This window comes from Pelodiscus sinensis, chromosome 19 (assembly GCF_052426305.1).
Source record: "Pelodiscus sinensis isolate ZL-2025 chromosome 19, ASM5242630v1, whole genome shotgun sequence".
Lineage (NCBI taxonomy): Eukaryota > Metazoa > Chordata > Testudines > Trionychidae > Pelodiscus > Pelodiscus sinensis.
The window spans coordinates 28862603-28878627 of NC_143070.1; the positions used below are offsets into that span (position 1 = coordinate 28862603).

Consider the following 16025-nt stretch of genomic DNA (forward strand, 5'->3'; position numbering starts at 1 on the left):
TAGTACTCACAACACAGCTACGGCTGGAGCAGGCCCCCATTGTGGCTCTGGCTCTGGCCCTGGCCCTGCCACTGTCCAGGACCGCTAGAATAAGCACTGTCTGCCACACAGCCCACCCTGTGTGGCTCTGCTTTGGAGGTGGGTGGGCCTCAGCCTTAGAGGGAACCCTACTCTCCACACTGCAAACTTCTATCCTCAGAGGCAGACCTCACACCTTCTCCAACTCTTTGCCCCAACCCTAAGTCCCTTCCCACAATCCAAATCCCCTGAGCCTCACTCTGGCCACATGAGCTAACTTTTTTGTACCAATACAGAGATTGTGTGTCACACATTCCCTCCCAGTGGGTACCCTGTCACGCAGTCGGGCTGAGCCCAAGCTGTGTCCTGGAATCCCTGAAAAACAAATCCTAATATCCTGTTTCTAATTGTCCAGCAGAGGCCCTTTTATTACTGAAACCCAGCCCCTTGCTCACGCGCGGTCCGGCCCCTCCCCCCTTCTTCTGCCGCGCGCCGGCCGGGTTTTCAGAGCATCCCGCCCGCCGCTCCCTGCCCCGCCCGCCTGGGCGTCTGATTCTGTGGCGCGAAATCTGTAGGAGCCGTTGGGGCCGTTACTCGCCGCGCGCCTGGTTTGGCTTCCGGTCCACGGGGGCGGGGGCGGGGCAGGAGGACTCGGAGGCGCTGAGGTGAAGTGGGCGGGTGGAGGCGGGCGGAGCAGGTGACGTGTCAGATGGGGCGGGGCAGATACATCGCTGCGGGGCAGCGTGGGGAGCTTGGGGCGGGTAGAGATCACGTGACACCGAGGCCGGATAAAACTGACAAGGTGGGGGCGGGGCAACTGGTGAGTTCTTCCCTCTGGACCCCCCCCCCCAGCTGTGCCAGGCTCCCCAGTGCGGGTCTGTCCCCGCCTCCCCGGGCAGGCGAGTCCCCCCGCGGGGGTTACAGGCTGCACTTGGCCTAGGAGCTGCTGCATGTGAGGCAACGGGACACCCAGAAACACGCCCCGGGCCCTTTGGGAAGAGCCTCAGTCCTCTGGCTGGGAACCCTCTTGTGCAGGAGCGGTTCTTTCTCAGTTTTTCAGGAAAAAAAACTCTTGTGCCAAAGTGGTCCCTAATTAATTATGCAAATGAAGCTGTGCTTCATTTGCATAAGCTTTTGTGGGAAAAGGGTGTAGTGTAGATGTAGCCTGTCTCTCTTTTTCCCTCCTTTTTTCTTCCCCTGCCTTATTTATTCTTGGATCTAGACTCTAATACTCTGGTCATCTGAAGAAGTGGGCTGTGCCCACGAAAGTTCACGATCCCATCTACATGTTTTCTTAGGGTTTAAGGTGCTACTAGAGCAGTGGTCTCCAACCTTTTCACACCCAAGGTCGCTTTTTAAATCTCTGAACACGCAAAGCTCCACTGCCCCACCCCTTCCTTGGAGCCCCGCCCTCTCTATTCTCCTCCTGTCCATCACTTGCTATCCCCAGCCCTTACTTACACACTCTGATGAACAGTTTATTTTTAAACTATGCGATACATAAAATCATGTGTTTATAGTTCTGAAATAAATGGATAAATGGTCTGTCTGTTTTATGCATGAATAATGTTATTTAAATCTATAATGAAGCATTTATATATACATATACTACATATACATTTTGTGTGGGGGGGGGACAGAGTTACAGAGTTCTGCAGCTGGGGAGCAAGTGGAGGCAGAGGCAGAGAGTCCCCTACATCTCCTTTCTCCAAGGATTCTCCCCCCCCCCCCCCAGGGAAACCAGTGCTTGCCTACCCTGGGGCCAACCCCCCAGTGCAGGGAAGCCTCGTGCAGGGAAGCCTCCTGCCTGCCTCCTGCAGGGTTGACTCACCCCTCCTGTGCAGTGCAGGGAGCCCATGCTCCCTCCCTCCTGCAGTACACCCAGCAGAGCAGCCAGGGCACTTCTGGAATCTCCCAAAATGGCACTGAGCTGTAGGACTTCTGTCCATCCCCAGGAAGCCCACACTACCTCCATTGTCACTGGAGGTAAGTAGTGGAGCTTCTTGGGGGTGAGAGGGAAATGGGGGCAGAGCAGACAGGACACTTTGCAAGCCACTGCTCCCTGCTCAAGGCCTTGCCATCAACCTGTTGGTGACTACAGATTTAAACAGTTCACATACAATGGAAATCCAAGACAGGTGAATGTCTTCATTGAATCAACACTCTCCCAGGGGGCACTTGGGTTTGAACCAAGGACCACTTGATCTGCAGTCAAACACTCTGCCACTGAGCTACACCTGCATGTGAAAGCACTGTCTACAGCCAGTATTGAGAAGTGGGTAGTGAACAAGAGACTTTTGTGTAACACACATCTCAGCTGGGATGGACCCTCACTGACCCTAGATTGTGACTGGTCCTAACAAGGAGTTTTCCTGAAAGCAGCAGAACTGGGGCAGGACAGAGGGTCTGTCCACACGGAAAAGTTCTTTTGGAACAATGGCCGTTATTCCAAAATAACAATGCAAGAGTCTACACAGCAATTCCGTTAGTTTGAAATAACTCTGAAATAACGGAAGGCTGATTCCAACTTCTGTAGACCTCACTGTACGCAGAAAAATGCCTATTCTGAAATAGCTATTTCAAAATGAGGTGTCTGTACATGCTCCACTTCTGCTATTTCAAAATATCCCCTCCCCAGGGCCATTCTAAGTTATTCAACCTGGGGCTCTAAATCAAGGTAGCACCTCTACATTAGGGAAGCCTCCTTGGACTCATTTTGAGGATTCCCTGCAATGTAGACGTGCTATTTTCAAATAAACTGTTCCAGAATAGCTTATTCCAAAATAAATGTGCTGTGTAGACGTAGCCAGAGAGTCCTGAGAGATGAAGCAGCTGGAGGGAAGCCAGGAGAGCAGAGGCCAGTCTGAGAGGTGAGTGTCCCAGATGTCTACCCCAGGCCTTCTGTCTAGGTCCCAGGTGTAAGGGGCAGCACTAATGACTCTGAATCCTCCAATCTGAGTTCAAATCTCAGTGGGACGGGCTGGGGTGGTTGCTGGGAGGTCCTTGTGCTCCAGGCTTTTCGGCTTCCTTGCCCTGAGGTTCACTAAGGTGGTTTTGCTTGTCTGAGGCCCATTAGAGCTTCGTGAGCAGACTTGTGCTCAGGTGCCTGATGCCATCACAGTTGCAGGGCAGGTCGCCCATCTGACCCCTGAGCTCAGCCCATGCTGGAGGCAGCCAGAGAGTGTGAGCAGAACGGGGGCGGGGGAGTTGTATACTTTGGGAAGGGTCCTGGCTCCCAGCCACACGCCTTGACCATGACCATCGGTCCCTGCACAAAGTGCATTGTGGGAATGAGAGTTGGGGCAGCAGGAAAGGGGCCAACCCCTGAGCCCCATTGAGCAGGTGGGAGAAGATGGGAGTGAATCCTGCTACCTCTCACGTGCAAAGGGAGCACTAACCCACGTGCAACTCATCTCTAGTGCTCTGGCCTCCAGCAGCTTTGTGCTCCACCAGGGTGGGTTATTTCAGAGACCAGGGAGGAAGAGGGAGGGGTCTCTGGATGTGCGGAGCCCCCTGGCTCTGCCTGTGAAAAGAAAGAACAAGGGCACAGGCAGAAACTTCAACTCCACGTTGTGCGTCTTGACTTTTTCAATCTAAGGACTTTGAAGAAACACTTCAAATATCTGCTCCAGTGGTGCAATGGGTTAGCGCACAGTACTTATAAGGCAGTACTTGTAGGAGACATGCTGAGGTTGTGAGTTCAAACCTCACCTGGAGCACTCCTTTTGAGACCCTGCTGGGTTGTCCCCTTGCAGTGGTTCCCAAACTTTTCAGCATCACGCCCCCCCTTTTTGATTTTTGAAAAACACTCATGCCCCCCCCCCCCACAAGAAAATAGAAGCAAAACTTGTTTTAGCAAAAAAGAAAAAAAATTGATTGGGGGAGGACTGGGTCACCTCTTCCCCCTCCCCTGGAATTTCTTCACACCCCCTCTCCGCGCCGGGCTGGCCCCAGAGGTCAGGGTCTGGGAGTCTGGTCAGCAAGTGAGACTCGCCCGTCAGTCCAAGCTGCTTTCTTCCCGGCCACGTAGGAAGGGGCCACTACAGGTGCACAACCCCCTGGCCTGCTGTGTCTGTGGAAAGGGGCCAGAGGACACATACCCTCTCACTGGGGAACAGGGCGCTTGGATCCCACTCGTTCCTGCAGAAAATGAAACAGGCTGAGCATTTTGCAGAGAACAGGCCGAGCCCTTCTCCTGCCCCTGGAGAGATGGAAATGGGGCCGTTCCTTGTGAGGAAAGAAGTGGGTGTGTTGGGAGTGGGGTTCGAGTTCAAACCCCTCCACGGACCAGAACCCCACATTAGGGGCAAGAGCGAGCCTTAAGTCAGGCAGTGGAGAACACTTGGCTCCTGTTATGCTGTGATGGGATATTAGGAAACTTTTTGTACGCAACCTGGCTAGCTCAGTCGGTAGAGCATGAGACTCTTAATCTCAGGGTCATGGGTTCAAGCCCCATGCTGGGTGATGCCCTTCTTTAACTCACATTCTCAGTCTGCAAGCAATTGGCTCTCAGCTTTCACCAGGCTTTTAGAAAGAAAAAGTCTAGTCTTGGGGTCCAGCTTTAGTAGAACCAGAGAGAGAACCAACTGCAATTTCCATCTTCTGAGGAGAAGGGAAGAGGATTTTCTTCTCTTCAGTTCTAGCCACATCAGCTTAGGGAGGAGAAAAAATAACCCTCCACCCGCTGATTGTCCCCTGTCAGCTTCTGTAGCTTCACCTCCTGCCACAGCAGCTCCAGCTTTGAGCTACAAATCTCAAGGGGCTGGTGAGGAAATGAGGAGCTGGCAGCTCGGGTTAGTGGCTTCCCTGAGAACAAGAGGTGGAGTGTTCACAAGGTGCATTCCCCTCCCCTGCAGAGCAGGGTGTTAGAAAGAGCTAGGAACAGAACAGTCAGACAAGTGCCATTCTCTGAAGAAGAGTTGTGTGTTTTGTGTTTTTGTGGTGTAGTGCTTATCACATTTGCCTGACATGCAAAAGGTTCCTGGTTCAAAACCAGGCACAAACACAGGGTCTTCTCTTATTGCTGCTCTCCTGGGTGCCAGGGTAAGTGCAGCTCCTCCTGCCTGGGATAAGCCCAACTCACATGCGACGGGGGAGGGAGGGGGGAGTTACATCAGCTGAGAATGCCCCTTGGTGCCAGCCTGGGGAAGCCAGATGGGTCAGGCCAGGCACTTGATGGACACTGCTGTCTCAGCCTCCCCTGCCCTCGGAAGCTGGCGTATGGGGCCGGCTCCTCCTGCTGCTTCCCTTGTGTGACTTGCCCAAGGAGGAAGTGAGGCAGGAATGGGGCAGAGGAGGGAGGCCAAGCTGAGGGGGGCAGGACAAAAGCTCAACATCTCAGTGGGACTCAGTAGGGTGAGCAGAGACCCCCCCCCCTTGTTCTGCCAAATCCTGTGGGGCGGGGCTGGCTGTGGGGAGGCAGAGTCCTGTGCCTGTCTCAGGGCATCCCAGGGAGGCTCCTTGCAGCACAGGAGAAGAAGGGGGCTCTGGGTGTAAGGAAAACAAGCAAAGCTGGTCCCAGTAGGCTTGAGCCTAAGGGCTCCAGTTTGGCCCAGCTGAGTCACGGGTGCCTTGTGTAGGTTCCATGGTCTAAGAGGCAGCACTAAGGACTCTGAGTCAACCCTCTATGCTGCACCTACACTTAAAATAAGATGTTACATCAGGGCTCTGTCTACGCGACAGAGACAACGCTTTAGTCCAGAGAACACATCTGCCGAATTATTTTCGGAAGAGCAGACAATCGTTTTTGGTGCCTTTGTGAACCTCGTTTTATGAAGAAGAAGGGATGTTACAAAAAAAGGTTGTTTTCCCACCTTTGGCCCAGTGTAAACAGGCAAAAATTGGAAAAACTTCTTCCAGAAAAAGCTATTCAAACTGGGGTTCACAATTTGCCTAGCTTTTTCAGAAGAACAGTGTGTGTAGACATAGCTTGAGTGATGCACAGCGCTGGTAGGAGACATGGAGGGACAAAAGGGTCTGGTGGCAACTGCAGCCTTTCAGAGCAGCCCTTGCCTCCTCCCTCGCTGGGGTCTCCTGGGAACTGTCTGGACTAAAGCCCATCCTGGTGTCAGCCTAAGGATTGCCTGTTCTGTAAAAGCTGCTCTGGAAATGAGGAAGCAGCTAAAGTGACTCTGGTGGGATTTGAACCCACAACCTTTGAATAACTGACCTAAATCACAATGAGCACCAAAGCTTAGAAGTCCAACATGCTTTCCATTGCACCACAGAACCACTTGGAATGCTGGCTTTGCTGTCCCTGATATCTGCTTTGCAGCCTGGCAATTGCTGGGGGAAAAGAAAGGGGAGCCAGGTCTGTCTCTTTTCGGAGAGCAGGTAGGAAGAGGGAGGGGCCACTGAGCCCCCTGACAGTGAAAACAATTGGGCTATGTCTAGCTGGCAGGTTCTTGAGCCAGAAATATGCAAATGAGGCTAAGCATTGCGCAAGAGGGGTTTTCTTGCACAAGAGGGGGCTGTGTAGATGCTCCTTCTGGCACAAGAGCCTCTTCCACAACAATGGTGGCTAATTAGATATGCAAATGAGGCTCACCCACTCCGTTGGCCACTTGCCACTGCTCCTACCAGCCGCCCGCCAGCCACTCCCGCCAGCCACCTCATCCATGCTGCTGTGGGTGCCAGTGTCTCACCACACTGTGAAATCAGACCAGAGACGGACACTGTCAGTAAACACTCATATCGGAAACGCTCCTCTGGATGCTGGGCCCACCAGAGCCGTGTGCTGCTGCCATCTGCCTGCTCCGTGGACATCTTCCCATTGCAGAGCGCGTGCCGAGCCAGACTGTGACTAGACAGCCCCTCTCTGGGCACCCAGGGACTACATATACACTGCAGGCTTCTTGCTCAAGAATGGCCGTTCTTGTGCAAAAACTTGAGGAGCATCTACACTGCATGCGCGTTCTTGAGCAACTAAATTTACAGCAAAACGTAGGAAAAGAGGGCTTCTTGCTCAAGAGTTATTCCTCTCCCCATGAGGAATAAACCCTCTTGTGCAAGAGGTCTTGCACAAGAAGGTAGTATGAATGAGCAACAGGGTTTTTTTGTGCAAGAAATCCCTATGGCTAAAATGGCCATCAGAGATTCCTTGCACAAGAGAGCGTGCACACTGCCACGGACATTCTTGCACAAAAGCACATGGCAGTGTGGACATGCTCTTGCACAAGACATTTTGCACAAGAACTCTTGCACAAAACAGTTCTTGTGTAAGAAGTCTGCAGGGTAGGTGTAGCCAGGGGGTGTTTGGGTTTGTTACCAGCGCTGAGCTTTGTACAACAGCCCAGGGAACATTGTGAAAAGCCAAAACCTTCCAGCCCTGGGTGTCACTGGCCAGCCAGCGACTGGCACAAAGGTTCCTGGCAGTGACGGCTTTGGGTAATTGGTAACAAATCCCAACAGCTCAGATGAGGTGGCCGAGTGGTTAAGGCGATGGACTGCTAATCCATTGTGCTCTGCATGCATGGGTTCAAATCCCATCCTTATTGGATGTTTTCAGCCCTCTCTCTTGCTTCTCCCAGATCTCTCTTCAGTTCAGTGCCAGCCCCTCCCACTGCAGCCTGGGGAAAGGGGAAATCTCCACAGAGACACTCCCAGATGGGACCCTCAATCCCTTCTGCCCTCAAGGGGAAACCTCACAAAGGAGATTCCAGGCAGCCAGGCCATGGGCGTCTCTGAGATGCCCCGGCCCTGCAGCCTGTCCCACCTGGCTGTTGCCATGGTCACGCTGTGAGGTCACTGCCTCCCAGCCAATGAGCTGAGGTGCTGCACAAGGCCCTTGTGATGTCACTGCTGCCTTGCAGTCTCATGTCCTGCCCCTGGCCAGCCCCTTGGCATGTGTAAGCTGCTCTCCCTCTTCCCCGTCACTCAAGGCTGGTTCTGGGGCTCACGCAGGGAACATCAGAGGCTGCTCAGGGGGCCACATGCCCCCAAAGTCACCTTTTAAATGTCAGGGCAAGCCAGGATCTATCCCGTCCCTTCCGCAAGACCCCACCCCTTTGCTGAGCCCCTGCCCTCCCCAAACCTTTCCATGGACTCTTGGTTACTACTGGACACTCACCACTAATGACATAATTACACCTCAGCCATTTTGCTAGGGCTGCAGCTGGGGAGAAAAGTTTAATTTAAATCATTAAATGATTAAGCGTTTGTACTCTCTCATGTTAGTTGATCAAACTTCATTTTAAATAAAGGAAAACATTATGGCCAGCACAAAAGGTTTCGGTGCCGCACCCCTAGAGACTCTGGAACAAAGAAGACACATGAGAAGAACCCAACTTTCTTCCTTTTGCTGTGACATGGATGGATCTAGCTCAGATTTCATTCAGGGGGTCTGTCTGCATGTGAAGTACCTGTGACAGCCGCTGTGCTCCTCTGCCCCTCATCAGCAATGCCATCTACTTGGGGGAGCAGTTGCCCTGAGACTTGCAGAAGGGACAGCCTGGACAAACTAATGCTGCTCAGACACCCTTCAATTGCTCAGCTGGTAGAGTAGAGGACTGTAGTGTATGTTTGGTAAGTGATTCTTAGGTTGCTGGTTCAACTCTGGCTTGAAGGAGCCATTCTTTTCCCTCCAGCGTGGCCTTAGCAGAAAGCAACCAAGGTGGTTACCTTGGGTCCATGTCTTCAGATCCCTGCATTTCAATTGGCGAAAGGATTGTGGGGATGAGCTACCAATCACGTTTCTTGGGCTGTGCAGGTTCTGTCCACACACAAAAGTTCTTTTGGAACAATGGCTGTTATTCCACAACAACAATGCAAGAGTCTACACAGCAATTCCGTTATTTTGAAATAATTCTGAAGTATCAGACGGCTTATTCCGACTTCTGCAAACCTCATTCTACAAAGAATAACGCCTGTTCCAAATTAGCTATTTCAAAATAAGGCCTGTGTAGATGCGTCACTGCTGCTAGTTTGAACTATCCCTTCCCTGGGGCCATTCTGAGTTATTCTTCCCAGGGCTCTAAATCGAGACAGCTCGTCCACACTGGGGAGCCTGCCTCGGACTATTCTGAGGTTTCCCTGCAGTGTAGACGTGCTAGTTCGAAATAAGCTATTTTGGAATCACTATTCAATACCAGCTTATTCCAAAATAAATGTGCCATGTAGTCGTAGCCAGAGGGATGAAGCAGCAGGAGGGAAGCCAGGAGTCCAGAGGCCAGTCTGAAAGCTCAGTATTCCATATGGCTACACACGGTCACCTGTCTAGGTCCCATGGTGTAAGGGGCAGGATTTTGAATCTTGCAATCTGAGTTCAAATCTTAGTAGGACCTCCTGAGTTGGGGCTTATTGTTGTGAGGTTTTTCACACTTCCTGGCTATGCTGCAAGCTTCTTGCACAAGAATGGCAGTTCTTGTGCAAAAACTAGCACAGTGTCTACCCTGCATGTGCATTCTTGTGCAAGAAAATGTACAGTAAACCATTGGAAAAGAGGGCTTCTTGTGCAAGAGTTATTCCTCTCCCTATAACGAATAAGCCCTCTTGCACAAGAAGGCAGTGTGCACAGGCAAGAGGGATTTCTTGCACCAGAAACCCCTAAGGCTAAAATAGCCATTAGACCTTTCTTGCACAAGAGAGAATCTATGCTGCTGTAGATGCTCCTTAGGAGGAGATAAACCACCTCATAGAGCTGGAAGGGACTTTGAGATGTCAGATAGTCCAGCCCCCTACCCTCATAGCAAGCACAAGAACCCTCCCTGACAGATTTGCCCCAGATCTCTAAATGGCCCCCTCAAGGATTGAATTCAGAGTCCTGGGTTTAGCAAGTTAATACTCAAACCACTCAGCTCTCCCTCCCTGTTGTGCCAAAGCACATGGCCGTGTAGATGTGCTCTTGCACAAGAACTCTTGCACAAAACAGTTCTCGGGCAAGAAGCCTGCAGTGTCGATGGAGTCTAAAGTTTTTCATATTTTTTGTTTTAAAAATATTTCAAAGAGTTGTTCAATGTGCCCCAAGCCTGGAATTGTGCTGCAGCCGCCTCCCTCACTACGGTCGCTGGCTCCATGTGCACTGGCCTTCTGTCTGGGTGCTGGCAGGGGAGTGAGAGGTGGCAGGTACCGATGGGTAACAGGTGCCAAGGTGCATACAGAGAAGCCAGCGCCTGCATCTGACCTCACTGTGCACAGCTCAGCTTTTAACAAACACTCTCCTCCTGTCTGCGCCTAACACCAGTGTCACCATCTGCTCCTGAGGGGTCCTGTCTGGGGGAAAATGGCAATTCCAGGGGACCCTCACAGCTAACATAGTAAAGAGGAAGACAAAGAGACTCCACTAGGAAACATGACAAGTGTTACCCCAAATGGGACTTGAACCCACAATCCCTGGCTTCGGAAGCCAATGCCTTGTCCATTAGGCCACTGGGGCACATGAGTGATGATGCAGAAACCGAAATTCCCTTTCTTTCTGGCTGGCCAGGGATACCCAGGGCTGGAAGGTTTTGGCTTTTCACAATGTTCCCTGGGCTGTTGTACAAAGCTCAGTGCTGGTAACAAACCCAAACACCCCCTGGCTACATCTACCCTGAAGGCTTTTTGCGCAAGAGCTGTTAGGTGCAACAGTGCATCCACACTGCCATGTGCTTTTGTGCAAGAACATCCATGGCAGTGTAAACGCTCTCTCATGCAAGAAACCCCTGTTGCCCATCCATATTGCCTTCTTGTGCAAGAGCTCTTGCACAAAAGGGCTTATTCCTCATGGGGAGAGGAATAACACTTGCGCAAGAAGCCCTCTTTTCCTACATTTTGCCATAAATTTACTTGTGCAAGAATGCGCGTGCATTATAGATGCTCCTCAAGTTTTGCGTAAGAAGCCTGCAGTGTAGACGTAGCCCCTGGGTGCCCAGAGACAGGCTGGCTAGTCACAGTCTGGCTCGGAGCACTTTCTGCAATGGGAAGATGTCCATGGAGCAGGTGTATGACAGCGGCACACGGCTCTGGTGGGCTGGGGAGGGAGGCCCAGCATCCAGAGGAGCGTTTCCTAGAGAAGCGTTTACTGACAGTGTCTGTCTCTGGTCTGATTTTACCGTGTGGTGAGACACTGGCACCCACAGTGTCATGGATGGGGTGGCTGGAGGGAGCGGCTGGCGGGCGGCTGGTAGGAGCAGTGGCAAGTGGCCAACGGAGTGGGTGAGATGCTTCCTATCCCCAACCCACCCCCAAGAGTGGGAGGTGAGCTCTGAAAACCACCTGTGAGCTCTTATCTGCCCTGAGCAAGGGAAGCAACTGTGAGTGGGGTACGGAGAAAGTTTGGGCATGTGAGTGGGACACTTATATGGCTGGACTTACATTGCTGGCAAAGGACATTGCCCAATCCCCTTGAGTGGGGACTTACTTGTGGGTTGGTTCTGAACCCTCCTTGTGCCCAGGCCTGAAATAACCTGCCCCACAGAATTCACACAGCAAACGGGGCTCTCAGAGCACAGGGGGAGTTTGGGGGCTCATTGCTGGGCCGTGGGGTGAAGCATCAAACCAGCCCCCTCCTGTGGGGCCTGTGAGTGCTGCTGAAACTGGGCCCCGAGCCTGGACAACAGCAAACAAAAGGTCTGGGGGCCACACAGAGACCCCACTGGGCTGAGCAGGAAGTGGCTGGGACTTTGCTTTGTCTTTGCCTTTGGGCTTGTCTGTCTGCAGCCTGGAGACCTCCTGGCTCCTCAGACGATTGGTCTGGATGGAGCGTTACAGACGTCAGAAGAATGGAATTGCTGTGTTGACGCTCCCATTGTTATTGCAGTGTAATGGCCGTTATTCCCAAGGAACGCTGCTGTGTAGATGCAGCCTCAGAGAAATGCTGAGCAAGTGCTTCTACAATGTCAGGGGAGACAGGAAAATGAGGTCACTTCTCTAGCTATCAAAAAGAGGGCATGTCAAGAGTGGGGGTACGTCTAGACTACAGGGTTTTGTCGACGGAAGTTTTGTCGACAGATACTGTTGACAAAACTTCTGCCGACATAGAGCGTCTAGACACTTTCAGTTCTGTCGACAAAGCAAGCTGATCCTGACACCCGTATTGATAGCTTCAAGTGCAGTTTTTGTACATGTGTGAGTTGCTTAGGGAGGCCGAGGGGGGCCCTCTCTTTCCCCACCTAACAGCCGCTCTACAGCACAGCTGGGTTTATCCCCACTCACCCTTGTGGGGTGTTTTGCAGGGAGCTGACAAGAAGCGGAAGAGGGAAACCGCTGGCCGGCAGAACTGAGGGTTGGGATTCTCCTGTGCCAGGGAGTCTGTGTCAGTGCCCTTGGGGATCCTGAGCGGGCGGCTCCTGGGCTTGTTGGCTCCACTCCAGGGGTGTCTCCTCTGCAGAGCGATGCTTGTTCCCGGGGCTAACGCTTATCCCTGGGTCACACTTTGTGCAGGGACCGTTGCTGGTCTTCGTGCCACATTATGTGTCTGGGACGTGGGAGTGAGGAATCTGCCCAAAACAGACACGTATCCACACACCACCCCCCGGTTCTGCGTCCCCGGCCCCCGGCCCTCCTCCGTCATCCCCACACACTGCCCTGAGCCTCCCATCCTGTGCCCCCACACGTAGCTTTCTTACAGATGCTGTTTTATTGCAGCCCTCTCACCCCCAGCCTTGGCCCCCCCAGGGGTAGATTGTGCTGCCCCACCCCCAAAGGAGCCTCGCGTGGCCATGGGCAGACACCCCACCGGGGGATTGGCCCTGGTTGTCAGGCAGCTTGTGATGCTGGCTACAGAGCACGCACCATGGGACCTGCAGTGAGGCTGCTCTCAGGGCACCTGGGAGTCTGGGCTGGCGGCCGACACTCTGCGCTCCTGGCTTCCCTGCAGCTCTGTTCTCTTTGGAGACGGGCCGCTCTCTATTGCTGTGCGCACTCCTCAGTAAAGAGCTTGTGACTGGACTTTGCTGGTGTTGCCTGTCTCTTTGCGGACAGACAACGAACCGAGCCGTCTGGGCTAGAGACCCTGACAGAGGCAACGATTCCCCACTGGCCAGGGCAGAGTCTCCCTCTCACACAGTCATGGAGCCTTCTCCCCCTGCTCCTGCCTCCCTCCCCTTCTCTAAGCTCTCAGGGTATGTCTACATGACAGAGTTTTGCGTTCTTCTGCAAGAAAATGGAAAGAACAGAGGGTTTCTCTGGCATTGGTGATCCTCATTCTACAAGGAAGAAGCCTTTTTGCAGAAGAGCTCTTTTGGGAAAACGCATGTGTGGTTGGAGAAGAAAGTTCTTTCGGAAGAAGAGGAAAGGGGGAAAAGTACAGGTGCCCTGGTGGCCATTCCGTCCATAGCAATCCCAGCTTACATGCGAGAGAGCGTCCATTCAGTCTGGACTCTCTCTTTCGGAAAAGCAGATCACTTTTTTAATGCACTTTTGCAGTGTGGACGCTCTCTTCTGGAAGAAGTTTTTTTTTTGAAGATCCCTTCCGAAAAAAGCTTCTTCCGAAAGAAGCTTGCAGTCTAGATGTAGCCTCTGGGTACACCTGCAAAGCACGCTTATTTCAAAAACCGCTATTTTGAACAAAATTTATATAGCTTGTTTCAACTCAGCATATCCACAGTAGGGGGAAGCCTCAAAATTAGTCCGAGCAAGGTTCCCCTAAGGTGGACGCGCTACCTTGATTTAGAGCCCCAGGAAGCACCAGGGAGTAATTACTTTGAATGTCCCTGGGCAGGAGCTATTTCAAAATAGCAGCAATGGAGCATCCACACTCCGGGTGTTTTGAAATAGCTATTTTGGAAGAGGCATTATTCTTCTTGCAATGAGGTTTACAGATCTGGAATTAAGCCGTGACTGGCTTTTGAGGGGAGCAAGTAGGAAGAGGGAGGGGCCACTGGAGTCACTTGGCCCTCTGGGTGGTTCTGTCTGGGAAAAGAGAAACAGGGACTCCCCCCCTCAATGGGGGAATACAGATATTGATCCCACCGATTCTTGCATGCTACGTGAGCGCTCTACCACTCAAGCTAATTCTTCCACTCTGTCAGCACTAAATCTTTTGGTGACTCTTCCCTTCTCCACAGGGACGTCTGCCTTCTAGGTCAGTTAGTCGTGGGAAAGGAGAAGGCTCCAACAAGGCTCCTCCTCACACTCGTGCTTGTGACCCTCATTTTCCCTCTAGCCTCAAGGGCAGATCTCCAGAAGGAGACTCCCTGCAGCAAAGCCATGGGGGGGCTCTGAGATGGCCCCTGCCCTGCAGCCTGTCCCACCTGGCCATTGTTATGGACTCTCTGTGAGGTCATCACCTCCCAACCTCCTTTAGCCAATAAGCTGAGGGGCTGCAAAAGGCCCTTGTGATGTCACTGCCACACCCACCCCTGCCCTCCAGGGCTAATGTCCTGCCCCAGGCAGCCCCTTTGCATGGCTGAGCTGCTCCCAGGGGTGAAAGTGACACATTTCTTACAGGGACTGTTCTATTGGGCACCACCCCTTGGGCAGGGCAGGAGGGAGGGGAAGGCTCAAGGCAGGAAGTTGGGGGAGGGGTTGTGATAGGACAGTACCTGTAAGAAATTACAGAGGAGAGTGGGAGGCTCAGGGAAGGGATTTGGGGGGCATATGGGTGAGGTAGGGCTCAGAATACAGAAGTGAGGATTCAGGATGAGCATTGAGGGGACCAAGGGGACTAGAATCCCAGCTCCCTCTGCTCTGGGCTCCCTGAGGCTTGTTATCAAAAAGGGGATTTCTCTACAGTGCACTGGGGAGAGAAAGCCCTGAGCCAGTGACATGGACTGATCTGGGTGCAGACAACCAAGGGTGTGTGTGTGTGTGTGTGTGTGTGTGTGTGTGTGTGTGTGTGTGTGTGTGTGTGTGTGTGTGTGTGTGTTCAGTAAATCTACATGTGACTAGATCCATCTAGCAGCCACAGGGGCCTTTAGCCAAGGCAGCAGTGACTCTGAGGAAGGGCTGGAAGTGAGGAAGACTAATCAGATGAACATGAGTGTCCAAGGCCAGGCAGAAATGGACGAGGGGACGTCACAGGCACTAACACATCAAGAGGTAGAGAGAGGCCCCTGCTGCTCTTCCAGACATGCCACAGCCTGGATAGAATCAGGGATTTTCAGCTGTTTAATCTAAGACGCTTGCCACTGAGCTGCTGCCAACAGGCCAGGGGAGGAAGGCCAGGACAAGACCCTTTTAGCCACTGGCTCTGTGCAGGCTGGAGCCTCCTCCTGCCAGATCTCTGGGCTTGCTTCCTGCAAAGCCTCCAACAGGTGCCTGGCCTGACTCATCTGGCTTCCCCAGGCTGGCACCCAGGGGCATTCTCAGCTGATGTCACCCCCGCCTGTCACGTGGGAGTTGGGCTCATCCCAGGCACAGGCCTGGCAGAAGGAGCTCCGCTTACCTGGGCACCAAGGGGAGGTGCAATAAGAGGAGAGCCAGTGTTTCTGCCTGGCTTTGAACCAGGGACCTTTTGTGTGTTAGACAAATGTGATAACCACTACACCACAGAAACACCTGTGAAGGGCCTAAGTTCTGCTGGACTTAAACTTGGACAAATATTCTGCTACTAACTCCTGGCCAATGCTTTGGGGAAAAGGCCAAGCAAGAGCAGGGAATAAGACACCCCCCTCCCCCCGCTACTTCTCTAGACCTTTGCTCCCAACATTGGGAAGGTGGCAGGGGCTTTGTGATGCAGGAGGGGTGACCCACATCCCATCCCCAGCATTGCCCCCTGCAGGGAAGGACCTTTGGGGACAGGCCCAGACTCCCCCACCTCTCACACTCCAGAGCAGAGCAGCCCCCAGGAGTAGGGCTGAGCCATGCAGTGGTGGCAGGAGCCAAGAGTTTACCTGAGACCTCAGGAACCCAGCACACGGCACCATCCCAGGCATCTCTCTGACAGGGGCAAAAGGGGAGGGTGTCTCAGGACTTGGGTAGCTTGTTGCCCTAGGAAGGGGTGTGACCAAAACACATACACTCGCTGTGAGCAGGATTTGAACCTGCGCAGGGAAATCCCATTGACTTTCTATTCCAACGCCTTAACCACTCGGCCATCACAGCTCTGAGAAGTTTGTTTCCTGTACGTAAATGTGGAGAAAAATTCT

The 16025-nt window shown here is 52.8% G+C and overlaps 8 non-coding genes across 8 annotated transcripts; 4 read left to right on the forward strand and 4 right to left on the reverse strand.

Annotated features, from left to right (window-relative positions):
- Positions 1-2187: 2187 nt before the first annotated feature.
- Positions 2188-2259, reverse strand: TRNAC-GCA (transfer RNA cysteine (anticodon GCA)). The gene has a single exon. It is a non-coding gene; the product is annotated as a tRNA-Cys (tRNA).
- Positions 2260-3643: 1384 nt separating this feature from the next.
- On the forward strand, positions 3644-3737 carry TRNAI-UAU (transfer RNA isoleucine (anticodon UAU)). The gene is made up of 2 exons: positions 3644-3681; positions 3702-3737. It is a non-coding gene; the product is annotated as a tRNA-Ile (tRNA).
- A 672-nt stretch (positions 3738-4409) lies between these two features.
- On the forward strand, positions 4410-4482 carry TRNAK-CUU (transfer RNA lysine (anticodon CUU)). Its single transcript has one exon. It is a non-coding gene; the product is annotated as a tRNA-Lys (tRNA).
- A 468-nt stretch (positions 4483-4950) lies between these two features.
- TRNAV-GAC (transfer RNA valine (anticodon GAC)) lies at positions 4951-5023 on the forward strand. Its single transcript has one exon. It is a non-coding gene; the product is annotated as a tRNA-Val (tRNA).
- Positions 5024-6144: 1121 nt separating this feature from the next.
- Positions 6145-6249, reverse strand: TRNAK-UUU (transfer RNA lysine (anticodon UUU)). Its single transcript has 2 exons — positions 6213-6249; positions 6145-6180 (listed from the first exon to the last, which is right to left on the reverse strand). It is a non-coding gene; the product is annotated as a tRNA-Arg (tRNA).
- Positions 6250-7432: 1183 nt separating this feature from the next.
- On the forward strand, positions 7433-7514 carry TRNAS-GCU (transfer RNA serine (anticodon GCU)). Its single transcript has one exon. It is a non-coding gene; the product is annotated as a tRNA-Ser (tRNA).
- Positions 7515-10317: 2803 nt separating this feature from the next.
- On the reverse strand, positions 10318-10390 carry TRNAR-CCG (transfer RNA arginine (anticodon CCG)). Its single transcript has one exon. It is a non-coding gene; the product is annotated as a tRNA-Arg (tRNA).
- A 4970-nt stretch (positions 10391-15360) lies between these two features.
- On the reverse strand, positions 15361-15433 carry TRNAV-AAC (transfer RNA valine (anticodon AAC)). The gene has a single exon. It is a non-coding gene; the product is annotated as a tRNA-Val (tRNA).
- Positions 15434-16025: the final 592 nt, after the last annotated feature.